This window comes from Ixodes scapularis, unplaced genomic scaffold (assembly GCF_016920785.2).
Source record: "Ixodes scapularis isolate PalLabHiFi unplaced genomic scaffold, ASM1692078v2 PGA_scaffold15__6_contigs__length_5221840, whole genome shotgun sequence".
Taxonomy (NCBI): domain Eukaryota; kingdom Metazoa; phylum Arthropoda; class Arachnida; order Ixodida; family Ixodidae; genus Ixodes; species Ixodes scapularis.
The window spans coordinates 309,656-325,933 of record NW_024609841.1 but is presented as its reverse complement, the minus strand read 5'-3'; positions in this window follow the sequence as shown (position 1 = coordinate 325,933).

The following is a 16,278-nucleotide window of genomic DNA, read 5'->3' as shown; positions in this document are numbered from 1 at the left end:
GATTGTTTTCACTTGTACTGGTAGGGGTTGTAAAAGTAGGAGGGGAAACACTGGGTTTTGCTTTTGTTTTGATAGCGGAACCTGGTAGCATACGCCTCTTTTGTCTACGCAATATTTACCACTCTTTACTGTTAAATAGCTATACATTGCTTGTTTCTAGAGTAAAACACTCTTCAAATAATCGAATTTATATTTTCGCTTTTCTGATGTATCTAGAGCGTATTAACCGACAACTTGTTTTTCTTATGCGCCTTGCTTTGATATCACGAAATCCTTGCAGCCAGGGAAGTGGCGGCTGATCTTGACAGCACGCCGCCAAGGGCCAGCCGATGTCGGCATTCTCGTCAAATCCTTTCAAAAGGACAAGAATGTGGCCGCCATAAGAGCCGCAATCTATTTTGGAAGAAGTGTCGTAACTGCTGGCAACATTCCCGTAGTCTACGTGAAAGTCACAAAAGGAAATGGCGTGGTACGGCACGCTGACGTGGTTGTGATGGTCACACCAGCCGATGTTCCATCACGAGCCCGCATCACACTTTGCGACGACGGTCTAGGTGAGAAAGCCCATCGTCGGAATGGTCACTCCAAATATCACCGAGGAACATTAGGATAAATACTTCTTTTTCAGTTGTCCCATAAACACTTTCACCGAACTGTGCATAACATGTGAGGTCCATAAATTGCCATATTGTAGAAAAACGTCCCTGCAAATGTAGGTATAAAAGAAGTCTTAACTAAAAGAGTAACACTAAAACAACCATGTCGTCAATGGCACCTTAAGAGATATAGAGCTTGGTGAGTCCCCAGCATTTGATGATAACTTCACAGCCTATGAGATGACAGAATTAGACAACAAGAACACCTAACAACCAATCAGGGAGGCAGAAGCACAATAAGCCATGCCCGGCGTTCGTTATGCTCTCAGCGACTACTGCACACGATATGCATGCGGTTAACTGGAGCCATATAAAATACCCAATGGTAAATCGAAGGCGCGAGCCATGTATTTAACATTAGATTATACTTGCATATATTAAAATACGGGGTTCGGGTTTGATTCTCGAAATACGAGACCAGGCTTCACGATGCTCCTGCCATGCGATCGTTCTCTCTACAAAGCAGAGCCGTTGACGCCACCGCATTTACACAAGCCATTTAGGAGCACTAGAAAAAAAACGTGCTCCAAATATGGCTGTCTCCGAGCACTTTTTCGTACTTTCTCTGAGTCTCAGGATACCCTACTGAAAAAAACCATTTGGCGCCTGTTTGAAACTAAACGGGTCCATACCGGAAAGTTGTTTAGCCATACCGGTCACCAGTTCGCCAAAGGGGTCGCCCGTATGGTTCAAAAAAGTACCCCGAATGGGCCATAACGGTCACCTATTTGGGCAAACAGGTCACTTCTTTGGCAAACGGGTCACTCGTCTGGGCAAATGGGCGACACGTTTGGGCAAAGTTGTCGCACGTTTGCTCAAACCGGTGAACATGTTGCACAAGCGGGTGACCGGTGACCGTCAAACTGTACCGGTTTAATCAAACGGCTCTCGAGAGCACGTTTGATATTGAACGTACAGATCGGCGGCCTGGGCACGCCTGTTTCAGCCATGGCAGTCAATGTTTCCGGAAGGCTGAGCGCCGGTTCATCGATTTCAGATCGTCCGCGTAATACAAGTAATTATATTTATATTTTAATTGCGCTGATGTTCGCTTATACTGCAACTAAAACTAACACACTTTTTTTTTTACGTAAACGCGCGACGTTGGTAAGCCTATATTTTTGACAGAACCTTAAAACTTTGTCCATCTTTGTTGCCTCAATTTACTGATTCAGCTCGAATCTCTCTCGCAGAAGACGCGACCGCATGAAATAATGTACTTCTAAAGTCCGCTTCACTTCATTGCAAGACGCGGCGAAGGTAGCGCGCGAAAACATGGCTGCAAGGACATCGAGCATTGCGAGAGCAGGCCCGCCGTTGCAGCAGTCAAATTACGAGCTCGCGCTGGGTGCTTTTTTGGCTCGGGCGCTAGCCGAGCTTCTGACCATTTCCAGCGTGCGTGCTGAAATGCGCGCGTTTCGCTGCTTTCCAAGGCTGCAAACGCAACTTGCAGTGGCAATTCCAAGAGAGGATAAAAGCGCGTGTACAGCGGTCCCTACACCCTCTCCCCTAGCATTGATTGCATTACTACAAAAACCCAACCGCAAGATTTTTTTGTTTTATAGAATGCATGAGGGGGAGAGGGTTGGGGGGGAGGGGTGTGGAGTGTCCCGGTGTCTTGCGTCTTGACCTTGCTCTCGCCCCCTTCCTCCTCTCTGGTCAGCTCTGTCATGTGAGCAGAGAGAGGGGGCGGCACGCTCCACGCTGATATAAGCATAGGCAGATCCGGCTGCGAGCGCGTTGACAGTCGCTATTTTCATTGTCTGCTTGTTTTCCGTTGCAACTTCGTTTGTCCTGCCTGCTTCGACCAGCCGCCTTTCCCTGCGGTCTTATAAGGATGTCTCTCGACAACGTATGGCATGTGCACCAAATGTTCGAAAAGTCCTACGCGTGTATCAGCAACAAGCGATTCTTCAAACAGGTCAGGAATTTTAGCGGTTTGGATGGGTTCGACAAGTGACAGCTTGTGCGCAGCATCGTGTTGAAACTTCAAGGAGCCTTCCTTCAACTTCTAGTGTTTGTGCGGTTGTCCTGTTTTTGACCGTGTCGACAAATATCATGGTTTACATCTTTCAAGTCCGCTATTATTATGGTAAGTGCACTGCCACCTACTTGTTGGCAACGATTGACCTCTCTTCTACGCGTACTCTTCCAGATTATCTATAGAATTATGCAGCGCCTATTCACGCGGCAGCCGGGAGAATATTTCCCCGAAAGTCTAGCTGTATAGTCTAGAATTACCTCGGTTCTTGTTTGCTTTGCAATCGTCTCAGTTGTATAACAGCTTAAAGTGCCTCTCACATTTCACAGATCGCTTGCACGTTTGTACTTGTCGTCAGAAGGGGTAATAAACTTCGAGAAGAATTGAAAACAATATTTTGTGTCTGTTTTCCTGTCCATTTGCAAGCACCTACGCGAGCGCATTTGTTCTACGTGTTTCCTCCATGTTATAAATATGTTTATGAGTTTCGGAACGTCTTAAATAAGTTTAAGATAACCAACCTCCCAGCCGATGCCCATTTAGGGCTAGCGAATTTGAATGGCACGTGCAAACATGTGGTCACGTGCCAGGTCGAACGGGCACCTGTATCAAATGGCTACCGTTTCGAACGTGTACCGTTTCAAACGGGTACCTGTATCCCATAATCACGTTTGATTCAAACCGATCGACAGGTTTGCCACCCGTTTGATTCAAACGGGTCGACCAGTTGGCCAGCCGTTTGGATTTTAAATGTTTTGTTTTTTCAATAGGGTAGGCCTACCGGGAAGCACGGTTTTGCGCCGCATGCCGCACACCCACCGGGCTTCCGTTTTGCCTCCTTTTAACGGAAATTACGTCAACGTTACTGAAGCTGCTAGTCGAACACACCCTCGCAGCCTATTCGCGTCTCCAGCTCGACGCGCTCGCCCTCCCGCGGCGGAAACGGGAAGCACTCTAGTGAGGGTCCCCCGATTCTTCTGCTCAGCGGCCAATGCGGAACTGCTCGCGATCATGGCTCGCGAAATGTCGTTTCCGAATGCAAACAACACTCTTCACTGTCCCAGCGTAGTGCTGCAGCCGGTATGGGGTTGTGCCTTACTGGAGAGTTTTAGTATTGCGCATAGAAGCAAACGCAAGCGGTGTGCGTTTGCGTTAGAGTTGCGTGCCCCACGTTGTGCATGCGCCTCATCGCCACGCGCCATCCAAGACCGCAATTTCGGGCTCCGCGCACGCGCAGTGTGGAACGCGTAAAGCTAACGCAAACACACAGGGCTTGAGTTCGCTCGTATACGCAATATTAAACCTCACTACTGTTTCACCGGCTTCCAACGCCAACGAAACGTGCTGCAGTGAGCAGACTTGCAAGCAGGTAGGCGTTCCTTCCAACTGGAAAGGCTGAGATTGGCAAAACGACGGCGAGCAAATACAAAAGTAAATAAATGTTATAAAAAAAATAGTAATTAAAAAAAGGGCTTTTTTAGCTTTTGGGCATTTGGTCTGGAAGTATACTGGCGACGACTTTGGACGTTTCGCCGATTGTCAAAAGTCGCGACTTTGATAGCACAATATACTTTACCCACAATTAATGTAATTTTACATTGATCTCTCACATTAGCTCGAATGTTTTCATTGATGTTAGACTATTTTTATTTTATTTGTAATTAAAATTCAGCAATTGGAACCAGTGATGATAATTAGCACAGTTTTCATTGTCATATTTCTTCGCGCGTTTAAAATTAAATCATAAGCAACAAATTATATTAGAGCTTGAATAATTACTTATTCAAATATGCGAATTTTAATAATATTATAATACAAATCGCGGCAATATATGCCTCTAATTAACGCCAAGATCACGAGAATACTCTATTTAACCATATAATAGTCTTTCCAGAAATGTATAATTCTGTTTCTTTTTTAGCATATGAAAAACTCTTACATAGTAATCAAGATAGACAAACAGTTAAACGCTGGATGTAATATGAAGTCCTACGCGTCGCGCGGTGCTATAAAAACACACACACACACACTTCAGCTGTCTGACTCGGATTTCGTCTTCGGTTGCTGCAGTAAGACCAGCGTTTATTAGTTTATGCGTTTCGTGGACATTTTGTAAAAATTGCAATTATTCTCTTATTCTTGTGCTGGGATAATTGTCATCATTTCCCATGACAATTATCTGAGCGAGAAAAAGGCAGCGAGAACGCACAAATATCAGCACTGATTTTTTCAGCAACGACGAATATCAGCCTGAATCGAACAGTATGTCACAAAATAAAGTTTCCGCGAACAACTTGTCTAAGTAAATAATTACGGTGTGAGACACATCCTGAGTCATGAAAGAATTCGAAATTAAGACGTCTATCGAGAAATTAAATCCAAAATAGAGGTAAGTTTCGGTTTCGCTCCAAAATTAAAACGCGCATCCTTCCGTGATTATTGGGCTAAACACCGTTCTTGTTTTGGGGTTAAAGAGGTGACCTGCGCTCATAAAACATTAGCTTCCTCGTATTACCAGAAATAATTTATGTCGCTCAGTGAAGCCAGCACACTAGACAGGCTCAACAGCGGCACGCATCGCTGACCCTCACTAAACCCGCCATCTTGGAAAATGAGTGGCGCCACCTATAGTTAGTTGGAGTCGCGAATATAGGAGATCTGGTCAACCATTGCCCATCTCAAGCATTAAACCCGAGAGACACCCGTCACTCAGATCGTGAAGCTCCAACCGACAGAACGATGCCACGTTACACGGATCGACCCCGAAGACATGCAAACATCATTTAACTCCTAACATATCAAGCTCCATCAGCATCACAACGTCTGCCGGCTCTCTAACACTATCGCCGTCACGACGTTCGATTCTACTCACCTGGCGCTCCGCCTTCGGGTTAACTCCCTACCAGTGAGGTTCAGACCACCACTCCCGGTGCGCACGTACCAGGTCACCACGGAAGGCATCTCCCGCGGCGTGCTCTACGGTTACAAGCCCGATAAGACTACGGAGAAACTCCTCGAAGCCCTGCATGCCGATGGTTCAACATACTGAACTCTCGGCTTATTGGTTCTCAAGGAACTGAAGTGATAAGATTTTCTTCTCCATGACCCCCGCACCAAGTCACCTACTGGGGCTTCCCGCAACAAGTAGAAGGGTACGAGTACAGATTTCTAGTGCGTCTGCACAGCCACCGCCTCCTAAGCCGAAGCCTGCACGGATGAAACTTTCGTCTGCAGCGACTGCGGCCAAGAGTACCAACTACACCCATAATGGTGCCTCAACGGCCACTCAAGCTAATGTGCTTACTGCAAGCAGAGAAACCACGTTGCTGATGCCATTTCCTGCCCGGCCAAGCGCAGTTCACTGAACGGACAAAGCAACAGAAAGAAGCGAAGCAAGAACGAAAATTGACGACCACAAGGTAGACAGTGGCACGCCTCGAGCCGCACATTTGCTTGCACGCTACAATAGCGGTATATCTGCCTTGGACCATTCTAGCACCTCACGCCAACTTAGTATTGATGAGCCATTCCGCTCGTAAATATCTGCAATGGCAGGACGTTCTAAAGATTGTCGAACTTCAGGCACGCAGCAACTCACCGACACGCTTGAGGCAGAGCAAAGCCGGAACCACGCCAACTTCCACCGTGCCGTCTAGCCTCAGCGTCAACAATTGGCAGCTCTACTGAGCACCGTGCAAGATGCTACGGAGAAGTACTATCAACGACGTCGAAAAAGGGGATGCCTGCTCCGCTCCCCCAGTCTCAAAAAGCAGGAGGAGGGCGGCAAATGGACAGTGAACTTGACGAGCAGAACAAGCGCCGAAAGTCCCTTTCTCCACAGCACAACCCTTCGCTACATGTCTCCTACACGCATCCACTCGCAACACACCAAATTCCAAGACCGTCTCTACCATTCACAGCAGCCCAGCTTCGTCCCGACACGCCGGAGCATGTACGCCAAGTTCAGAAGACCCAGCAAGCACAAGAGTTGCTGCATACCTTCCATAGGCCCGTGTAGCAACAACAGTAAGCCACGTAACAGGCCGTTCAGCAGGTACAGTAACAGCTAAATCAACTTATTCAAGCAATTGCTCCCCTTATCGATCGGTATGGATGCCCACAAGGAGCACAAGGCCAGCCCTGCGCTTAACCTCTGCGTGAACGCCCCCATGACGCCCTGCAGTGGAATTGCCGCTCGCGGCGTCAAGACGAAATGGAGCTTACCGAATTCTTTCACCTGTTTGGTAGGCCGGCAGCACTTCAACTGCAGAAAACGCTAAAAACAGGCCCGCCCATCTCGAGGTATAAAATGTACCCACAAAATATTACAGACAATCAACCCTACGGCTGATTTCACGAACGGTCGCGCATTGTCGAAGCCCAAGCCGCCGTGTTTGTACGCAAGAACATTCCACAGACCCAGCTCGACCTGTCCAGCCACTGCGACACCTTTCATAAAGTTCTGGCGATCTGCTCTACCCTAGGACCAGGGTGTCGAACCGAAATTTTTATCGGTTCGGTTCCGGTTCGGGTTCACGGCTTTCGGTTCGGTTCCGGTTCAGTTCTGGGGAGAAAACAATAACGGTTCAAACCGGTTCGAACCGGTTTGAACCGCTAAATTGAGAATATATTTTCCGCGTTCTTCTGGTAATATACACTATTTACGCTCTGAAACGATTAACTATATAGTTTCTTCGATCGTCCGTGCAATTTACTTTTGTTCTTAGGTACCAAAATTATTAAATTCAGTTATTTAATTTTGACGCAAGAGTAGAAGAAAATCTACATTGACATACATAACGTCGTGTTCATACGACTCAATATCCCTTTGTTTGCGAGTAAAATATATTTTGCCTGAATCAAAATGTTTAAGTACATGAGTAAAGAGTTGAGCTTGTTGGTACATACCTGTAAATAGATCAGCTTCTGATTTAGAGCTATACTGTATTTTCTTGTCCTTTCTTCTTGTTTAAAGGCCCGACGTACACTTCGCGCTTTCCACTTTTGCCAGCTGCCCCCTCTCCTATATCCTCTCCACTTTTTACCTTGCCCCAACTTGGCTCCCCTCGCAGCTTAGGAAAGGGGAGCGCTCAGAGGACTATCTTCCCTGCAGAAAACCGAGGTTGTACGTCGGCCTTTAAGTAAAATTCTAAAGTTCAAGTTGATATATTTACACGGTATAAAATGTTGTCACGAAGTGTGGTAGGTCGTCTAAAATACCCGTGATTGGTACAACTTTCTGTCGCAGTATTAAAAGTGAAATCGTGTCATTGAACTAAGGAATTATTTACATCACATAAAAATATGAAATGAGCATGCACCTCGTGGCCATATATCATAAGGTTTACAAAATACACTTCACAATATATATATATATATATATATATATATATATATATATATATATATATATATATATATATATATATATATATGATGTGTGTGTGTGATGACGACCCAACTGAGCTAAACGCAATGAAATGTTCGAATGTAACAAAGTTTTTGGATAATTCCTTTCAGTCTATCTTTTATAAAAACACCGAGCGGCAATCCAAATGCTTGTTGTTCTAACCAAACATTGTTTACACTCAGCACCGCATGCATGCGACTAATCATGCAGCAAGAAGTAATCGCAATTGTTCACCCTAATCTATACGCACCTTCGCACTCAGATCAAATCTGGCCGAAAAAAGCGCTTCCCCAAGTGAACATTTTCTTATACAGAATAAGCTGGCATAGCCTCGCTGTTGAGGTTTGTTGTTGACAAGATGCCTGACAATTTAATTTGCAAATGAGCATCACCCTTGCTAATTGATGATTTTAACACGATAGCGTTAAGGAGCTCAAGTCGCAGAAAAACCGATGTCCGTGGCGCAAGAATATCAAACAACCCACAATGCTTACGTGAAACGTGACATCACGCCTGGAATGAGGGTGATTAAAACATGATATGTAATGCGAAATAAAGGCCACCGTATGTTTCAAAAGATTTTACATTTGAAAGTAAGTCCTTTGCCTTAAAAAAAAAATTAAAAATTGTAGGCGGGATTTGAACCCACAACCCTTTAGTGGCGAGTCAGACGCCTTTCATTAGGCCACCCGAGGCACGCTTGCGCGGCAAATGAGAATGCGATGCAAATGAGGCCCGTTGACGCTACCGCGTTCCACTTTTGAAGGCGAAGCTTAAGCGTCCTTCAAAATTTCTTTTTGTTAAGTAAAACCAAGTAGTATTTCACGTTCTACTCGACATGGCAACTACTTGATTGGACACTTCCTGACTGTTTGCGTGCGTAATCGTCATAGTTCCACCGCGCGCCCATGTTTACTTTGTTTTCATCCAGCCCACAGACACATAAAACTAATGTTCACCAGATAAAAAAGGCAATAACAGACTTCTATATGTTTGAGAAGTTATATGTGTGAGGAACACATAGTTATTTAAATTAGCTTAAAAATCAGAAATGTATGTAAGGCCGTCCCATATCACTTACAACGTGCCTGTCGAGGATAAAAACGCCGGAAAAGATTGGCAGAACACCTTTCAAATAATTTGGGGGCATTGCTTTAGAGTGGTCGGCCCTGTATTTATGTTGTCAAATATTCAATTAGTAATTAAATACATTTTATACTGATAAAAAAAATTTACTTTATAAAGTTCACATAACCGCTTGAGACCGACGCGGAAGGATCAATACTCGAAACTACATGAGCTGTGGAGTATACGTAAAAGTGCTTTCTGCTTGCTGATTGGCAGTCTGAAACATCGGGTTGCAGGGTACGCTAAAAAGAACTCTGTGCTCACATGATGGATTCGAAGACAAATACACGAAATGTTCAAAAAGAGAGAGATAATTAATGTTATTGTTTTCAAATAATCCCTTGCAGAACGCATTACTGCAAAAAGAAATGCGTAAAGATGCACGCAATGAAATTCATGATTTTACATAAATAGCACGAAGGACAGACAAAGATTCTTGAAATCTTAGTATAAATTGCATTTCATCAGCTTGCATGAGCTCGAAAATTTCGAAATACTGCCTCGGGAGGCTAATGTTATATTCGGTTTTACCTGCGCTTGTTTTGGGCCCTCAGTTTACAACACTATGCTAGAATAGTCATGCGTTCTAACATTTCTCTAGGCTGTCATATCTCATCGCGAGACTGCTATAAAAATTGCACAACTTTACAATTAGGACATCTATGGCTAGTGTTGCAAACATCACATTTCAACAGAAAGCTGAACTATTTAGCATGGTATGCATCTGACGTCCTCACACTATAGGCTAGTGGTCATTCTGATTTCTTCTTGCAAAGAAAATCGAATTCGACGGTGCAAAAGGCACGCTGCAGGAGATTCAAGCTCAGTGAAAGCCAAGTATTTGAAATGGACGTATTATTATTCTTAGTGCATCGTCGTGAGGAACGGCGCCAGCGTCTGGCACGACAAAAACCTGCTTTTTTGGCAAAAGCGTTTTTACAATCAAAGTAGTTTCCGGGGTCACGCTTTTTGGTCTGCGCCAAAGATACAGGGAAGAGGAACCTTTACAACACAGTATGTTTTTAAAACTCCCCCCTCCCCCCCGGGCCCCACACACATACGCACTTCTTTATATAGCGGTGCTGTTAAGGGCTAGTTTCCCCAGTGCCGTCTCCATCAGCAAACAAATGATGACACTAAACTCTGAAGAGCTACCGTCATCTATAAATGACGGCGGCAACCACCAAACAACCGGCTTGCCAGTTGTCTGGTTGCCGCCGTCGCTCATAGATGGCGGTAACCCCTCCAGCCTTTCCACTGTGGCTTGCCGACTTGCGGCCGGCCTTTACTTCATTTCCACCATAGTACAGCTTTTCTGGTCTTCCTTCTTCACCAGAGTAAATGGCTGGAAGTATTCCTGAGGAATTGCCTCCTTTCTTTGTGTCTGTTAATTTGACAATTTTATCTGACACTTCTTAACCGCAACCTTTCATTGCTTTTATTTTGCACCCTGTGAAGTTTAAAGGAGTCATGAAACGATATCGGGTTGGAATGTGCATGACTTTTCCGAGGCGTACTGGTCCTCTGGCCGAAGTGTACTCACACAGACCGCCACTGATTCAGAAGCTTCTTGGTCGCGGTGAAATTGCGAGCATTAAACGAGACTATTCCTTTTAGTCTTGCCTTCGCTAAGCTCGATGACGTCATTGTGGGATCAAAACCACCCGCCTGTCGACACTCGAGCGCGGCTCATGGATTGGACAGGAGGACTGCGTGAGCACCGTTTATCGGCTCGTAACAATGAATGCCTCGGCGGACACTTGGGTAATGGCTCCTCTCCAACCACTGTGGTGATGAGAATAGTCGAACTCTAACAATGCCTAGAGCTCCAGCACGCGTTTTCTTCCCGTAAAACTTCTCCGTGGGGGCATTATTAACGTTGGCGGCATAAGATAGGCACCAGGCCACATGGCCGCTTCTGGCTCCGAGTTGGGGGGATGAACGATGCTCATATTTCTCGAATGTTTTGGCGACTACCACTGCCTATAAAAAAGAGAAAAGCCAAGTTCAATCAGTTATTAACATTAGGGTCTGATCCTGAGTAGTATTACTAATGTATAGAAATATGTTTATTGCTCATTTAAGCAAAATACAGAAAGGTCGAAACTTGGGTAATAACTTGAGAACGACGCTCGCGTGAGACTGAGAGTGACTGCCAACGTTCGGCTGTTCCTCTGAGGTCACAAAAATATCTTATTTTTTTAGGTATTCCTTTTGTACACACGTGTAGTTCTATGTAACGTCATATTAATAGGTCGCATTTAGTCATTTTAGGGCTTCTATTCTCAGGGACATCTTTCGGATGCAGTTCAGCAACAACGAAAAAATGTTTCGGTGCCTCAATAATTTAAAATTGGTCTTGCAACATTTTTTTGTACTTTCAATAAATAGTGTTAAGAAATAACCCGTGACGTTGACAGGTTGCGGAAACATCCGTTAGTTCTCCCCTAATAACAGATGCAAAAAAAACAAAGGACAGAGACCAGATGTCGATATCTCCTCAACTCGCAATTTGAACAAGGGGCCACGTGATCTGACCCTAATTATATACCGCCAGTGTTCATCACAGTCATGCGGTAGGTTGCAAGGGTTTGGAAAGCAAAAGCTTGGGCTGAGCTTCAGATATTGTTAGTGTTGGGCTATAAATTATCATATGTAATTGACATGAGCCGTTACCCGAATGTTTGGCGATGCTGATCGTCATGAACCTGAGCACTCGACTAGGGGTTATCAAAATCGCCTACGTCACGATGTCACGTGACCCTCGGTGCGACGTGGTCGTGTCATGTTACGTCATGCTGTCAACAAGGTTAACACATCTAGTGACTTCCTCAAATTAAATCGATCTGACGCAGTGAGTTATGTGACGTCACGAGGCCACGTGACATTACTTGACAACATGTATTGACACCATGGCGTCACGTGACAACGTGACACATCGTTAATCATAGTGCCAACAAAGGTGCCATGAAAACCCACAATTTATCATATATACATTGCAATTATGTATATGACGATTCGATCAATAGATAGAAATACAGCCGCCAATTTTTTATTCCCATGTGTTCATTTTGTGATACAAACAAAAAAGAAAAAATATTACCTTAAACCCTTTTGAACCAGTTACCATTATATTTTTTTCGGTTTGGTTCCGGTTCAGTTCCAAGATGGCGGCGAAGATTTCGGTTCGGTTCAGTTCCGGTTCGGCTAAAAATAACGGTTCTTTTCCGGTTTTCGGTTCGGTTCGGTTGCGGTTCGACACCCTGCCTAGGACACTGTCATGTATCGTCGTCTCCTACTACGTGAGACCCCCTACCCAGCTGCTCCCGACGCGGCCCACAAAGCCCGGCCGGATTGCGACGGAGAAAAGACTTGCTGCAACGCTACCCTAAGGACCGTATATTTGTTATTGGGGACTTCAGTGCTCATCACTCGGACGGTGGCTACTCCAGAGCGGACCAACGCGGACTACGACTTCAAAAGGCGGCAAAACTCACGCATCTCGAGCTCACCAACGACTTACACTATCTGACACAACACGGACTTCATGAGGGCCAGAGGGACACCATCCCCGACCTGACCTTGTGTAAGTGTAACGAAGAATGTAGACTGGGATGTCTTTTGACAGGGGATCACGACTTACGAAGGCTCTGTCTTCATCACTACGAAGCTACTGAGAACACTAGAATTCGACACGGGCCATCTGGTAGTTACCGAGAAGTACCCAACTCCCAACAAGCACCTCGCCATCCTCAGGGAAGCACGCGAACGTCTTAGTCGGATCTTCGTATCCAACAACAAACGCTTTAAGGATCTGGTGGGCGTCCGCCCCAAGACATCGCGGGCCCGACGGTACGCCAAGTGGTTGTCACACACAGGGTGGTTCGATCACTATGCTACGTTTAACGAGACGACCGGCACCCGCAAACGCTGGCCCAGCCACAAAGCTTTGTTTATTTGTTTATTCTTATTTTCAGTGACCCACCAACAGCTTGACGCCTCCTTAGTGGTGCACTTATTCCTTCAGAAATACAACGCTAAACAGGATAAAAGCGAAACGTTAGGAAAGAACAATAGCCTCAACACACTGTCGAAATTTACGCTTTTCATCAAATATATCAAGGCTAGCATTCGCACAAATCTGTTCTAAATGGTTATAAGTCAGTTGTAGGCGTGTTACGGGTGCAGCATGATAAAAGTCGAATTGGCGGCGAAGTCCAAGACACCCAATACCACTCGTAATACTAGATTCGCCACCAACACTGTGCTCCCGAGGAATTCAAAGACTAGGCGAACAAGACTTCCTTCCATCAACCGTCCAACCCACCAGTCTCGAGCATGTAAAAACCGCGAAACCCCAGGGATAGCGGAAAGGACACGCCATTTACGATACAAGAGCTGACTCTGGCTTTGGACTCCATCAACGATTGCAGGGCCGTGCACAAGGACTGCATCACGTGGTGTATGCTCCGCAATTTCTATGAGCCCCAGGAGTGACAACTGTTGGCCGATACAGCAGTGCGGGCTACAAGAAATTCACCAGACAACAGGAAGAAATCGTTAGCGTACACAGACCCCAAGCGGAGGAATTATCTAGATTGTGCCGAAAACCTCCGCCCCTCTTATTAACATCCTTTCTTTGGAAACATCTGAAACGGCTGATCCTTAGAAGGCTCGCCTATACACTGAATAAAGCTGTGTCTGCCCCCTACTTCGACGTCGCTTTGTCCTGGATTGTTTACCCACGACTGCCTGTATATCCTCCGCAATATGCCTGGGAAAAATCGCCACGATACCAACAAAGTTTCCGGGCTTCTGGTGACGGTCGACCTCCTAAAGGCCTTAGACACGGTAGAAAATTTTGCGGCGATCAAAACACACAAAAAATGCGAGGCGGGTACTCTCATCGTGAACGCCGCCAAAGGCTTCCTCAAGCCTTTGGCGGCGGCGATCTAACGCCGCCTCGTCAGGCGGCGTTAGATCGCTTTTTGCCCCACCAGCCAAGACTACTGAGTCTGAATAAAGTTTATTATTAACCGTAATTTATAAATCAGCTCAGGGACCAAACAAACCTACACTTTGCAAAAGTCTGCGGGGTTCCCAATGTGTTATACTTTCGGCGGTGTTGTTCAACCCTCTTCACGCGCAGTATTGCCAAGCAGCTGCACACAGTTCAACATTCCCTGCTCTCTACGTACGCGGCTGTCATTAAAGTCACTGGATCCTAGGAAAGTACCGCCATTGCCTTCCCTACCTGCTGGCCGGACACAAACGGATACTAACATACAGACAACCCAAACCTCGCAAGGCGATTGGCTAATCGGTCTACGTTGCCATGGAAATCGCCATCTTGGTCCATTCAAATTTTCGAAGCTTTCAGGGGGTCGTTCTAAACCAGTCGCGCCAAGATCACCATGACGCATCATCGTACTGGAAGCGTTCCTCTTCAATATAAGAGTCTTTGGCACTTCGTATGCTATCGACTTATTAATCAGGCCCATCTCCATGGATCTCTTACAATATATTGTTTTTCTTGCGCATTTCAAGACAGTAAACTTATTTTACAGTGCCTCCAAACACCGACACAGCATCTGGTGGTGGTACGAACGTGTACGCCTGTTTCGCCGGTGTGTGGTTAGCAAAATCTCGGTATACAAAAAACGACTCAATAAAGTTACCCGTCACCAGCGAATCTAGATAGTCTCACTAAGAACGGAGGGGTGAAGGAGAAATTGCTCATTTCATGGACCAAGATGGCGACCGCACGCGGAGGTTGGCGTTACTTTCCCAGGATCCAGTGACTTTAGCTGTCATCAGCCTCTGGTTGAATTCCCGCCACACAACGCTCAACTCTGAAGCTACCGCCGCCATCATGCAACTGGCCCTGGATGTCTGGGGTGGACTCGCACAGTCCACTGGTACGCAGACATCCTTAGAGAAAAGGCAGCTCCTCGCCATAGACGGCCTTCATCATAAACAGAACCAGATACACCACACTCTGGCCAATCAACCCCCCCTCCCCCCCCCCCCCCCCCCCCGCACCACTCGATTAGAATTGTGGGACTGCAGCTACACGAAGAAGGCGGCGCGCAGGAACAACTTAAGCAGCTCAAGCCCACATGCAAGCAACGGCTCCGCCTCATCGCCTATAGGCAATCCCCTTGCTGGTGCCGACAAGCGCACCATCCGCCTGCTTACTCACGCTGCCCTCACCACCAAATCCTGTGACGGCGCCGCATGCTTCAAGCTCACCAAGATGCAATACAAAAAGAAACAACAAAAAAAAACAAAAACAAGAGGTTCTGCATCGCGAGTGTGTTCACGCCATCTCTGGCTTTCCGAAACGCACACGTACGGAAAAGCTCAACCAGTAAACATTTCTTCTAACTCTGTACGCCATCATTGTACGCCGTCATGCACCACCGACGGCGCACGTCATCCAAGGTTGACCTATGGCTGAACCAGTGGCTCCACCGAGCACTTCGCAGCATCGGTCGCCTCCTACCAGCGAGCATACCGCATTCGGAAAATGTTCTAGTTCGAATGCCGAAGCCTCTCACTCGCCGTCAAAACTGCGAGGACCACCCACAAGCGAGAGGGGCCATCGCCGCACTCACCGGCAGGTTGGAGAACGCCGTCTTCATCGACCTTGCGTGATGCGCCGAGACCAAGCGGGCCACCCTCGCCTACAATCATCGCAAGCACCGGCACGCCCAGACACGCCAGTTTCATCACGAGCTCCACCTGAGCTTCCTCGAGCTGAACGCCATACATCTACCCTTCTTAAGGAATAAAATCGCCCTTCCGCCCACCGTCTACACTATTTGTTGCGAAACACTCACCAGGCTATCCAAGACACCCCGAGATGAAACGTACTGTCAGCGAATCAAGAGCCTCTGCTCCGAGCTCCTCTCCATCCAGAAAATCGAGGTGCCGGTCTATTGGATACCGGGAATGGAGACGGCTCAAGCAAAGAAGCTGCACTTACGTTTGCAAGTGAGCAAGTAGCCATCCCCTCCGACACTGATATCGCAGTCCCTTTTGCGCCATTGGCCTCCGACCTTATTGAAGAAAAGACTGCGGCCTGCCAGGTGGACCGACGC